Genomic DNA, 14,757 nt, shown 5'->3' on the forward strand with positions numbered 1-14,757 from the left:
AAAACAAATCTAGAATTTTTATTAAATTCTTATTTAAATCTATAATAATTTATATAGGCTGCTTTGCGCACCGTCTACAATCTAAAAATACGACTAAAGGACTGGCTCATGAACATACCCTAATCTTGTAATGCAATTATACTTAAAATTAATAAACACATATTTTATTATTTTTATTATTATTACTTAATAAATCGTGGTTATTTAAATTTAAAAACTTGTTATTTTGAACTCTTGGTAATTTGAACTTCTGGTCCTTTGAGTTTCAAATTAACGAGATTCGACTTAAACATATTTATTATTAATGTAAGGATAATTTAAATTTAAAAAAAAGTTAATGTGTAAGCTTTATTCAACTTCGGCCCTTAACTTCTTCATAAATAATACCTGGTGTTGCCTGAAATGAGACCTGTGTTATCGAATTTACAGCAAATTCTATACCTTTGGCGATTTGTTTGCCCAGTTTAGTACCGACATCACGTATAATTTTGAATAAATTCTTTCCAAGAAATAACTTTTCTTTATCATCAATATCTATAACGACACCCTGGTTCTTGTTTTTATAATTTATATTATTCCTTACTCTTATTACGTCACCAATATAGTTATCGAATTCGTATTCATTCTTAAACAAATCTGCACCATCTTTGTCGGTTTCAAATTTACCTTTTTTCGTTTCTACATTACCTCCGTTATAATCGAATACTTTGGCTAAAATGTCAGAATATTTCAAATCTTTCCTTACAAACAAATCTTTCCTTTCTCCATTTACTTCGTTTTTAAACAAATCTCTATCTTCGTTAAGATACTTTTCGTCTTCAAATACATTTACGCTTTTAGATGTTTTCTCAGTCCGAAATGTATTTTCATCACCAAATACATCCGAATATTTGACATTATAGTCTATTTCGTCCAAGACGTCTCTACTATTTCCGAAATCATCTCTTTTTGCAAGCATATTTAAATCTTTATCATTTTTACCATCAAAATTTCAAGTTTCTGCTTTAATTTTTTCGTAAAGTCATTGTTATCGCTTCTAACTAAGTAAACAACTCGTGGAAGGCATTCAGTTGTTTGTAGATGTATGAATGAAACTAAAATAGTATATGTTATGTAACTTAGAAAATAAACTTTTAAAAAAATTCCAGCAGAATTAAAGAAGTTTTTATGTCATTCAGGTCATTTTTGCAGGTCATTTCTACAGTCGGCAATTTACTGATGATGGCTATAGGGTAAATAGTAGAACACTCTTCGGAAAAGAGTCGAGAAGACTATTAACCTGCGAATAATCATGGATGGCAACTTGCTGATGCTGGACTGTTTAACCTTACTACCCAAAACATCGAGGCAAATGTAATCTTAATTGTAGTTTCGGACTCAGAGTGCCACGTTGCCCTGAGATCGTACGTTCAAATCATGGTTGTAACATTTATTTATTTTTATTTTTCTATCTAGCTGCTGTGCCTTTACAGCTCAGCTCGGGCTGTTTTGGCGAGTGCAATGCGAGCTTCTCAACTAGTGCAAGGCCGTCTTCTGTGAGACTCAGACCTCGGCTTGGGGCATCGCGGGGTGGTCAATCGCCTGAAGGGCAGGACGGAAGCTCACTCTAGTAGTACGAAGTAAAGGTCGTACAAACAGAGTTTGCTGTCTATTAACGCAATTGTTCGTACGAGCATCGCGTGGAAACTGGCGATTCGAAGACACTTAAAGGGATTCTGACAGATGATCTACCCTATTGCATTTAAAAATCAGTCGGAATTGACTGATTTTTCTGAGGCCAAGAGACCAAGGATTTATAAGACGAAACATACTCTCGAGGGCGACAAAGACCGTATTGAAATAAATGTTGGCGATAACGAATATTTACAATGAATAGACAAATATTGAAAAACAAAAGTATTACGTACCATATGCAATAAATAGATAAGCAAACATGTTGAAATGTGGCTTCAATCTAAATGAAGAATTTCGAATCGAAATGCAATTGAAATCTCTTATCAAATCAATTCCAATTATTACAAACATCTCTACTGAAAAGATAATTATGTCTTCGCGTTTTATTCGTTCTGTATTATGCCTATTTTCGATCCTAAAAAAACTTGACTGAGAATATGCTAAAGACTGGAAGCGTTCGAGACCCGGATCTCGCGAGAACGCTTCCAGTCTTTAGCATAGTACAAGATATTTTATAGACTTAAAATATCTTGTACTTTCCCCATACGAGATACAACCGTACTGGACAGAATGCTGATTGAGCATTCTGATAAACGAGATAGGTCTGGATACAATATTTCAAAGTTGACATCGATTTTACTTTACTCTTTATTATTTAATTGAACATTTTTTTTTAAATCTTCGTGTTTGTTATATATATATATATATATATATATATGCCATTTTCACCTCAAAAAAGGACCCAACATAATATAATAAGCTACACAATTTGCAAGACTATCTTTGCACGTAATCAATACAACAATCGCTCAGCTTATCTCTATAAGCTGAGCGATTATATATATTAAATAAAAGCCTTAGCTTTCATAATCTTACATACAACAAATGTAAAACAACTTTAAACTATTGGCTCGGTACACTCAACTACAACAAAACAGAAGCATTGTTAAATCATCTAATATAATTTTTCCTTAATCCATCTTTTCATGCAACACGCGCACACATTTGTTTTCGTCTTTCACAAACACATTACATAGTCATCATAATATATTCATATATATATTTTTTAAACCAATTGTGTTAGTTGATTAAACTTTGTAAATTTAAAGAAGAGCGAAGCTTCCCTGTCACAGGGTTCTGACTTACTAGGGAGGCCGCAATCTGAATTCTATTGTACATATATCTGAACAAATAAAGAATTTTGAATATGCAGCTTGTCACATTAAATATTGTTTTTAATTTTTATTGGAAAAGCGTATGAAAAACAACATGCAGTTTATCAAACTTTAAACTAGCCTTTCAACCATTTTTGTATGAAGTTTGACGAAGACCTTGATCTCATGTCACTAGTCAATCCATGATCATAATTATCGATATATAGGTGTATTTAATTAGAAACATTTATATTTTAAAGATTTTGTGGCCTCATATAGCAATACTAATCTATGAAAAATTAACATTTGGTTTTGAAATTTGATTCATGTGCGCTTACAAAAGGTGGAAATATTGCTATTTGTTATATAAGGTTTTGCAAGGTGCAGTGTTGTGACCAATTCGCAATCTGTAGCAATAATTAAGTGTGTATGCTGGTCCTGTTTCGTAGAAAAATCAAACTAGACAAAATCAACTGGATGCTATTCTAGTCATGCTAGTTTATATTTCCGTTTATTGTTCCTTATTTTATGAAAAAGAAATGAACTGTGACGTAACACACTGTTTAACTATATGTTAATTATTTTTATTGTGTAGAGAATAATGTAAATTCTATAGTTGCAATATTTGTACAATTGTGAAAAATGTGAACACCATGTATCTACTTTATAATTTAGTTATCTGCTGAATTGTGAAAACTAATCAAAAATAGTTAGTATGGACTTTGCCCTTTCTCCATATTAACTTTTGGAATGGCCTACTTGAGTATTATTTTTGAACATCTTTTGACTTTCAAAAGTGCCTTTTTAATAGCTCCAATTGCAATAAATGATTTGACTTTGACTTAATTGCATACCGCAAAATTACTTCGTGTTCGGGACATGTTCAAGTGACATGGCATTGACAAACTAGTCGTTCTTTGTTGTTAGTCATAATTTTAGTTTTGGAGGTGTTCATTTCTAGGCCAATGCTTTTCCTTGCTTTAATTGTTTGGTTTTATTATTATGTATGCCAGTCATAATAATATGCTGTGCTTCATACACAGATACACAGTTACAGCTCTTCACAATTGTGTGACGACATCTTTTAGTCAGTTGACAGTCGGTTCTGGATCGATATCGTATTGGGAAAAAATATTTAAATAGGATTTAAGCGCACAAACCGTGCATTTATAAAACGGTTATGTCATACCAGTCATCATTAATTACTTAAGCGATTGATTAGCCATTTTTTTAATCAATTGTGAGTTATGTAACCTAAGTTACATATATAGCTAGACCAGCCATAAGTTCTGTTATAAATGGAAATGATTATTTTTAATGAAGTAATGTATTATTAAATTTATGCACACATATTTATCAAAGTATCAGCAAAAAATAAAAAGAAAACCTATTCACAACTAATAAGTTGCAAGCGGTGGCCCGTCTCGCCTCTATGGATTTACACACTATTTCCAGAGGATATTTCGAAGCTGTTTGCTCCAAAGCTTTTTTAAGAGACTCAATATCGTCGTGTCGTTTAGAGCAGGCCATGTCCTCTAAAATTATGGTCAGAATTTCAAGCGTACATCGTACAGCGTACACTTTATGATTTTGCTTATTGAAGTGTTCTTCAATTGTGAAATTTTTATACCGGTAAAGACTAGACTTTTCACCTACGTATCGCTACAAAAGTCGTTTTGATTTATCCACTCTCTTTAATTGTAAAGATTGCTTTAGGGCTTGACCTGTATATCGACGAAAGGCACCAAGCTTCAGGTCTTGTTTTATAATAAGCGACAGAGTCCTAGCGTACTCGCGATACGATTTTTTGCTTCCTAATAGGGTTTCGACAAATTCTGGCTTTAACAGATTTTTTCTGGCTTTCGACAGACGAAGTATTATTGTATGTGTTGATAGTACGATATACGAACAACATACGGCTAATACCAAGATTTTGAAGTGTCGGGAATAACCAACCGGGACCGGGACCAACGACTCCATACCCATTCTTTGCAAGGCTACTGTAACATATTTTTAAATTGATTTGTTTCATTAGTTTTGTCTAAATAACTGTACATGTCTTATGCACTTTTGCACTTCTTGCGCTCACCTTATCTAATACATTTTCTTTCTCTTTCTCGCAGTGGTCGAAATCGATAAGGCCGCCGGTATTATATTACTGTATGCAACGAAAAGTTAATAAATAAACAAATAAATTGTACAACGTCGGCTTTGTTATTATTAAACGAGCCTTTTAGTTCTTTACACATTAATAAACTATAATATATCATTGTCGTTTTCGATAATGTCCAATAGGTAAACATCATTTCTATTCTTTATATAAGTTAGAACAGATTATTTTGTTAGTCAAGCGTTTATTAGCAACCCCTAGGTAGTTGACACTTTAAACAAAGTGTTTCTTCATTAGAACGTCGCTTCACCATGTATATTATTTCCAGGATTTTTTGTTAGTTTAATAAAATCTATCTACTATAATAAAAATAGGGGTTGATCGTAGTGGGGTGACTATTAAGGGGTGTATGTACTTTTGTATGCTGTATCATAAAAACATAAAAAATAAATGGTCTAAAAAAATATTTTTATGGTGGACACCCCATATCACTTAAGGGTTTGGAAGATAGATAGTAGCCGATTCTCAGACTTACTGAATATGCATAAAAAAAATCATAAGCATCAGTCGAGCCGTTTCGGAGGAGTATGGGAACAAACATTGTGACACGACGATTATATATATATATAGATATAGAGACTTCTCTCCAACAACCGCCACCGATTAAAATAAAAAAGATCTTTTCCAATGTTATATATCTGATCTCTGAATCACATGATAAATTGGGTAGACAATCCAGCATTGTCCTTAATTAGTGTGTGTTGTGCAATCCAGATACCTAGTATTGCACAACACACACTATGTAGGCCAAGAATATAGCATACCTTATTATTCTTAAAACAACGGCAACAGACACGTAAGCTCTTCGGCTTTGCAGGTGTCTAAGGGATACAGTTAGCATTTTACTGCCATGGGCTCAACCAGCCTTTTATAAATCACCAGACGTATGTGCTACCAACATGGACACTCCCAATGCCAGAGCGCTCAATGCATTACCAGCCTTTAAAAAAAGAGCGTACCAATTCTATAAAGACCGGCAAAGCACTTGCGAACCTTCTGGCAATGTCAGTGTCCATGGCCGGCGGTATCACTTAAAATTAGGTTAGTCTCCTGCTTGTTGTCCTAATAAAAAAGCAATTGGTATATTCTAGCTATTTTCTTATATATTTTTTGCCTATCGAACCGGATGTAATAGTTTCTTAGACACCATATCTTTGAAATAAATAAAAGCCTGTGTTACACATTTATTTTAACCAAATTTATCTTTTGCAACTTTAATGCCTTCTTTAATGCCTTCTTCAACGCCCTTAGCGACAGCACCATAAAACAAACCTTCAATTGCCATCCAACCAAATTTGGCTAAAAATACCGGAAAAATAAATGCCATTTTGTCTTTTTGACCACGCAGATTTCCATTCATTGGCACAATTTGATTTAATGTCGGTTTTCCGAGTCTATCAAAATTCACGTCTTTATAGAAACGAACTATAAGTGGACTATCTTCAATTAATTGGTTTTTATCATGAATTACAGCATCTCTTTTATCACTAAAATAACGTATCATCACCTGTTCGATTTCGCCATTTTTATTTTTTATCGCAAAACGTTTAACTATTGGTTCTTCTCTTATTGAGTCTCTTTTATTCTTTTTGGCTTCCAGATATTCATATCTAGTTAAATGTGTATATTTTACATCGTCATCGTCTTTCATTTTTGCCTTTGAATCTACACCATTTTTTTACACCAGTTTGTTCTTAAACAGTAGTTACTCCAAATATTTTTATCATTTTTCGAGTTTGATAACTCATATAATATTATTTATTTGTATGAATGTTGTCACTGAAAGTAATGTAATATTTTATTCATGATGTGTCAAAACAGCAGGACCTGCATTTCCACAACTGTTTCATAATTTTCAAGCATTAAGGTAATCAATTTAGAAATAATATTTATATAGTAAATTTCAAAGTGTTACAAAAAAGTCAATGGCGCTACAACCTTTTTAGGTCTGGGCCTCAGATTCTGTATATGTTTCATGATCATTTATTAAACTAATAGGCAAGTAAGCCTTCAGCCTTCTGTGCCTGACGCACGCCGTCGACTTTTTGGGTCTAAGACAAGCCGGTTTCCTGACAATGTTTTCCTTCACCATTCAAGCTAATGTTAAATGCGCACATAGAAAGAAAATCCATTGGTACACAGGCGGGAATCGAACCTACGTAATCAGGGATGAGAGTCGCATGTTTAAGCCACTAAGCCAACACTGCTCAAAGTGTTACATGTCCAAATAAATAATTATCTAAAATTATAAAAAAATAAATCACTGGCGTTACAACCTTTTTAGGTCTAATACTCACATTTATGTATATGTTACATGATATGTCAATTTAATAGGCAAGTAGGAGATATGCAGCCTGTGCTTCACAGGAGCAGACCTTAAAAAGCTTGTAAACGCTGATATATTTATTTTTATTTTATTAAAAATGTATGCCTTACCAACAAATGCAACGTGAAAAATCATTTTGCGCTGATTCAAATGATACTCAATTATAAGTATTATCTTTTTAATTTCATGGTTTATTGAGATTAGCCATGATAACTGATTTATGATCCAGAGATAAAAATATTGTCTTTTACTGCATTTAATTAAAACTAATCGATCACCTTCCCAGAAGTTATAGATCACTGCCGTGTAATGCCGTTCAAGGGGAAGGCGATTATATAAAGGCAAGGTGTATTTATAGGGAGAGTATTTAGACCATAGGTTTTGACAACGTTTATAAACAACTTAACTGTTAAATACGCATGAAAAGTAACCTTAAACTGACCTTAGGTATGACAGTCGCACACTGAAGCCACATCTTCGCGCTACATAAAAATTACGGTCATCAAAGCTATTTCAAGCTTGTATACTGCGTTTATCAGATATGATACTCGAATTTAATTCCTGAGTCTGGGCTCTAGAGCACATTCAGAATAAATTTGCACGGTTTTTATAGCAACGGCTTAATGGTACTTATTTAAATGTTACGGCTATTTGAGACGGCGGTAAAGGAGGTTATTTGCAGTCCCTAGGGGTATAACGAACACCAGGCCCTCTTAACAATGGCGTATTTAATAATGATGAACCAATTTCATCTATTTGTTTTATTATGCCTCGGCCTTTAATGTAAACTTATATTACACTAAGCAATGTTTAAATGAAACAGGACAATACATAATACGATTAATTCCACAAAGGGCAGGAGGCTCACCCGATGTTAAATGATACCATGGACACTCAATGACAGAGGGCTCGCGAGTGCTTTGCCGGACTTGGTACGCTCTTTTCGACCATATGTCTAATTGTTTCAGAAATACTTCAATGGGCAGCTGGTTCCATATATAGGTGGTGCAAAAACTGCCCTTAAACACTCAGTTGTGAATAACATAGACGTGTGGAATTGCGGTAGAAGATGCAGAGTGACCCCACATCTCTACGCAACGCCAAAGGATAAAAATAAATAAAGACGGAATCGCTTACTAAGGTTTTGTTTCTTGTTTCTTGTGTCTCGTCAAACGTTTAGTGGATAGGGGTTTCACTAGAAACAAACAACCCTTTACATGCCTGCTCACGTTTGTGCTCATCGTTCAATTAGTCTGAGAATCTGTTAATGTCACGACCATTAACAGATATACAATAAAACTGTGATGAAAAATGACTCGGTGGAAATTTTCAGCAACTCCATGGAGTCCTTTCGCCGAGTGGACTTAAAAACTTTGCAATGTTAATTGTTTTTTTTTATTCCTACATAATTTTATGTTTACATTGTATACTAGCGGACCCCACAGACTTCGTTCTGTCAAAAAGATTTGAAATGTGGCAGTTTTTTGTTCCTACCAATTTTATAGTCGGCGCAAAAAATTCTCATGAGGGTGATGGTTCTGCCATCACCCTGATGGCCGGTGTGTGAGGTTCAGCTCGGGTAACCAAAGTATCTTCACTCCCACGAACTTTGGCCACTCTTCTGTGATCCACTAAAAAACCCCGACTGGGATGTCTGCTAGAGGGCTTCAACTACACCTGATTGGAAAATAATCTAAAAGGATAGTGGGAACCTAAAAGTGACAAATATTTAAAAATTATGTGCCTCATTGATATTTTTTCCTATTAGTATGTATACAAATAATTTTGCTGAGATAGGGATATTAAATTAATAATTCAAAAATTCAATCCTTTTTTTAACGCGATTTGTTTGAGTGAGTGCTTGTAATTTAATATTCTATTGAATAGCATTAAAGTTCAAATTTACTACTACATTTTATTTACAAAACGTTTGTATGGGAAAAAGAAAAGGGCTGTTTTAGGCTTTTCCCGGAAATTATTCGAATGTTTCTCGCCGTAAAATCCGACCTTAGACTTCAACGAACAATTTAAAAAAAGAATTGGTACAATTGTTCCAGGCGTTGTAGAGTTATGTGCTTACCAACACATTTTGCGATTCATTTTTATATTATAGATAAAGGTTAACGGACCCATGTGGGAGTGTGCTGCCATATTGCGGGCTACTGCTCCCCAGCAGCTGCGTTGTCAACATGTGCGATGTTTGAGAGCATAAATAAAATAAAATAACTTCAAATATTATATTTCCATCAATATTCACTGTCACGATTACTGATCGCCCGTCTTATCATATTCAGAATCCAGTCCCACGGCAAGTTCTTTAACTTCGGCAGTATCGCTCTTATGATTGTCCAATTAAATGTATCTACATCCTGTTCCTTTGGCTTTGTCTTCGGTCTTTTAAACAATTTCTCAAACAGCCGTTTTTTTTGACGCAAAGCGTTCAATATGTTCACGTTATTGTAGACATCTGTATCATCATCCAGTGAGGTGTCAAACACATCCTGGGATAATGTTTCCGATATAAGGAATATTGCTGTTAAATTAATTATAGAATCATTAAATACGTTTAAAAAGCTAGATTTTAGGCTGCAAACCATGTAAAATGCTATAAAGACTTAAAAAGGGAGAGGCAATAGAGTAGCCTGGGCATGGAAAGATGTCAGTTATGTTAATAATAGAATTGTTAAATATGATAGAACAACTAAATTTTAGGATGCGAAAACATGCAAGGACTTAAGGATGGAAAAAGAAGCAAGGGAACGCAGGTGAGACAGAGGAACACCTAAGAAGGTAAGCTAAGGTACATATAGTAGATACAGCGAAGGACACATCATGGTGACATTTGGAGTTGTTTGTTGAGTTGGGAACTAATCTGTCTTAAGACATATTCTATACTAATATTATAAAGAGGAAAGATTTGATCGTTTGCATTTAATAAGCTCTACAACTGGACTGCTTTGAAATTCTTTCACCATTAGAACCCTAAAGCCCTTATGATAATGTATAATATTTTTAAAAGTTAGGATGTGTAATTAAAATATTCCTATATGCTATCGACAATAGAGCAGAGCTACAGTTTTATAGAAGATCTCAAAAAATATGTCTGCATTTAAAGGTCTATTAACGAGAGCTTTAGCTATAGGAAGATTTGTCCTTATTATTTCTAAAACGTCTTACAGTTGTTAAAACTCCGTGGTGTAAATTTTTCATTCATCTTATTACTAAGATGTTAATGAGTTTATTTATATGAAACATGGGATTATTCACTCCAAATCCGAGTTATTGGACACCGATAGTCCACGTCCATGGTAAAATAATTTGATTATAGGACAACCCATGGACACCTAGATGCATCGCCGATTTTTTTTTAATTAGGTTTTTCAAGTCGATTAAAAAGTACTTACACAATAACAGAAGAGGTGCAATCAACTTCATTTTTCTATTTAGAAAACAAAATCGACTTCCTTATATACTTAACCGCAACTAATCTTTGAGATTGATTTATGTTCAAATAATGAGATGATAAATCAATCCTTCGAGGAAGGTGTTTTTCCTGATCAACTCAAAATAGCAATAGTGAAGCCCTTACATAAGAAAAACGACAAAACAGACCCCAATAATTATCGTCCAATCGCTCTATTACTTGTCAAAATGGTTTTCGAAAAAACAGGTCAACAACTTTAGCAGTATATAAATTCATACAGGAAGCTCTTAATATAACAAATAATAAAGAATACGCAATCGGTCTGCTCCTACACATGACTAAAGCCTACGATAAGGTACAATATGAAATATTGTTAAATAAACTCTATGGGATAGGTATCCGCGGAAAAACTAACGAATGGTTCAAGTCCTATCTTGAAAACAGAAAACAATTAGTAGAAATAGAATTTTATAACAATGAAAGAAAAATTCTCCAAAATTACCGCTCTGTCAGTAAAACAATAAAAGCCTCAATACCACAAGGAAGCGTTATTGGGTGCCTTCTTTTTCTCATTTATATAAACGACCTTCCAAAAACCATAGAAGGACCTGGTCCATGTGTTTTATTCGCTGATGATGTTTCGATTATAGCCCCCTGTCATGATATCACTAACATACACTCTACACTCAATAATATTCTAACAAAAACTATAACCTGGATGAATGCACACAATCTTGAAATCAATTTTGAAAAAACCAAAACAATAGCATTCCACCCCCGTCAAAAAAAGCCACTTTCTCTAAATTTCTCTTTTAACAACCACACAATAGAACAAGTTAACGAATTTTCATTACTAGGTATAACAATAGACACAAACATAAACTGGAAATCACACATACAAAAAATAAAATCAAAACTATCAAAATTTTTATATGCTTTCCGGGAAATTAAAAAGACTACGGACCTGAAAACCGCTCTAACTACCTACTACGCCTATGCGCATGCATGGCTAAACTACGGTGTAATAATGTGGGGAAATAGCACCGACGCACCAGCACTATTCACAACTCAAAAAAAGTTAATTCGGATCATAGTTAACATAGAACAAACAGACAGCTGCAAACCACATTTCATAAAACTAAACATTATCACTCTACCCTCATTATACATATTGGAAATCTGTAAATTTGCCCATACACACAAAGAATTTTACACCACACGCGAAGACATACAGACAAGATATACACTTCGACACAAAAAACGCCTAAACCTACCATCTTCCCGATTACAAATACATGCATCAAGCCCACTAGTCATGTCAATAAAAATTTATAATAAACTACCGGAGACACTAAGAAATGAAAAAAAGATACATATATTTACAAACAAACTAAAAAAACTTCTTATACGTAAATGTTATTATAGCGTTAATGAGTACCTAGAAGATAAAAATATAGCTTAATTTCATGATTATTAATCCCTAAATATACAAAATTCAATAAATAAAAAAATGTTATTCTATGTAATTGGTACTAGCCTGGAGTGTGAAGTTTTATGTGCTATTTTTTATTGTGTTGCTATTAGCTATGTTATATAGGTTTCGTAATGCCTTCTTTTGCTGTGCCCTAACAGGGTCCATAATATTGTACCTAGCTTTAAGCCTCATAAACATCTTTTGTTCAAACGTTATGGAATGCAAAAAAAAGAAAACATAAATACATGAAAACATGAGTACATGTATTGGTTGAGTTTAAGTGGTGTTAACATTACAGTTACTAACTTATAATAACTTCGTATTAACATCCATTTCTAAAGAAGACTATATAAAAAGTTTAGACTATTTATTTACATAGATTCATTCGAATTAAAATATAATAAGAAATTTAGCGTCAAATTACTCAGTAATTTAGGAGCCTGTTCCAATCGAGTGGAAGAAAAATAGATTCGGCGCAAGCGTACAATGAGCGTAACTGGACAATGAGTCATACTTTTTCGTGCGTGCAGCCGGTATGTATTGATTTTTAAGACGTTGTCGCGTCAAAAATAGCGATACAACCTTTTTATAGAATAGAGGCTCATCTAAGTGATACGGATCATGGCCAAGGCTCGCAAGTGCTGGTTTGGAATTGGTAGGCTATGTGAAGGACCCTAAGTCTAGTTGGTTCGGAAATGCCTACCGCCCACGGACACTTAATGCCAGGAGGCTTAGGCGTTGCCGGCCTTTTGAAGTGTTGGAACACTCTTTGAAGATTGTATTGTTGTCGAATTGGTTCGGAAATACTATGTTCAGTTCGGTAGGTATATTATATAAAGCAGAAATCTGAAGCCTAGACCTAACAAGGTTGTAGCGCCACTAATTAAAAGAAAAGTACCTGCGAACAAAGTGCACATGTCAGAAGTGAAACTTGTTTGTAAAATTGTTATTACTAAGGTAAAGGCCCTAATAGATGATCATGTACCAGTATATAATCACTCCATGTATTTGTCGATCAATATCCACACTGTTTACACACTGTATACGTGCTAATAATGCTACAAGACGCTATGCGACAGAATTTCCATCTAAAGTTCTAATGTGTAACTACTAAACTATGCATTAACCATGGAATATTCAGAGGAGTTGGAGTACGTCGAGGCAGAATACAAAATTCCACCCGTATCACCTCGACGTCCGACGTTCCACGACTGAGCGTTTTTCAAGGCAATTTTTGCCGCGCACCACCGCTATGTGGAACCAGCTGCCTGTGGAAGAGCGTACCCATTCTTAAAAGGCCGGCAACGCACACAAAGCCCTCTGGCATTGAGAGTGTCCGCGGGCGGCGGTGTCACTTAACATTACATGAGCCTCCTGCCGTTGCCCATGCCGTTTGCCCATTTTTATTTAAAAAAAAACTAAACGAATACATCAACCAATAGCGTGTATTTTTTTTCGATCTCCCTTTTTCACTCTCTCTCTCTCTTTCAATCGGTCTCAATCGCTCTACCTCTTTTCGTCCTAACGAAACCTTCGTAACGTTTCATCCGTAACGATTTTACCCTCATGACCCTAAAAAAGCTTCACTTCAAAAAGCATTATTAAACACCTACCTGGTAGATAATCCGCATTCTTAAGCAAAAACAAAAAACAAATTGCAAGTGTAATATTTTTATAAATAATTTTATAAAAAATGTAAAATCTATGTTCACCATAATTGTCAAACATTAAAAAAAATCTAAAATATACTGTAAATATAACATAATATGTGATGTGGTGAACTTTTATAAATAAATATACGTAGGTAATATTCGTTATATCCTTTGTGTGTGCCAACTGTAAATAAAGACTGACTTTCAGGTAAGAATATATTTCGTTCAGTATAATGGGTAAAAACGTCATGTTAGTAGCAGGAAAACATCATGGCTTCGCAACGTTTAGACGTAACCTCCTCCAAGAATTGGACGGGTTAGCGACTGGGACACGCTTTAAGAGACTGACGGCTAACCTCCATTAAAGAATGCAATGAATGAAATGAATTAAAAGAAGAAAATCCTCGCCAATTTTTTTCACAAACGTATTTCTTTCTAATTCTTTATTTCCTCAATTCTAAAAAGCAATCGATAGAAATATTGTTATTTAATACATTTTAATGCAGGCTTCGAGCATCCCACAACCCTTTTAGCAGCAAATTTTCATATGGCGTTATTCAAATAGATAAACATACATTGAGCAAGTAGCTATTGCCAAGTAAAGTGCAGACAAAGACTTGTTTTTTTTAGTTATAAAGAACTTGACTCACGAATAACAGTTTCATGATAATGCACGAACCAATGATTCATATAGAACATGTCATTAGCGGTCAAAAGGCTCGCTCAATGACGATCTCAATGACAGAACGTTTGTGCGTTTCCAGCCTTTAATAGAATTCGTTCACAAATACTTTAATGGGCAGCTGGTGCCACATAGCGGTTGTTCCTGATCCAACAAAGCGTATCACAACCAATTCTAGTATATCCAGTGTTTAGAGCTGTC

General features: G+C 34.3%; 1 long non-coding RNA gene and 3 pseudogenes across 1 annotated transcript; all 4 read right to left on the bottom strand.

The window, feature by feature from the left end:
• The window catches only part of LOC123718286, a 141,678-nt pseudogene that overhangs the window by 104,054 nt on the left and 22,867 nt on the right, over positions 1 to 14,757 (bottom strand).
• LOC123718288 lies at positions 335 to 1,935 on the bottom strand (annotated as a pseudogene).
• LOC123718291 lies at positions 6,184 to 7,492 on the bottom strand (annotated as a pseudogene).
• On the bottom strand, positions 9,548 to 10,879 carry LOC123718293. The gene is made up of 2 exons (XR_006754977.1): positions 10,729 to 10,879; positions 9,548 to 9,857 (listed from the first exon to the last, which is right to left on the bottom strand). It is a non-coding gene; the product is annotated as an uncharacterized LOC123718293 (long non-coding RNA).

Source organism: Pieris brassicae, chromosome W (genome assembly GCF_905147105.1).
Source record: "Pieris brassicae chromosome W, ilPieBrab1.1, whole genome shotgun sequence".
Classification (NCBI taxonomy): Eukaryota; Metazoa; Arthropoda; class Insecta; order Lepidoptera; family Pieridae; genus Pieris; species Pieris brassicae.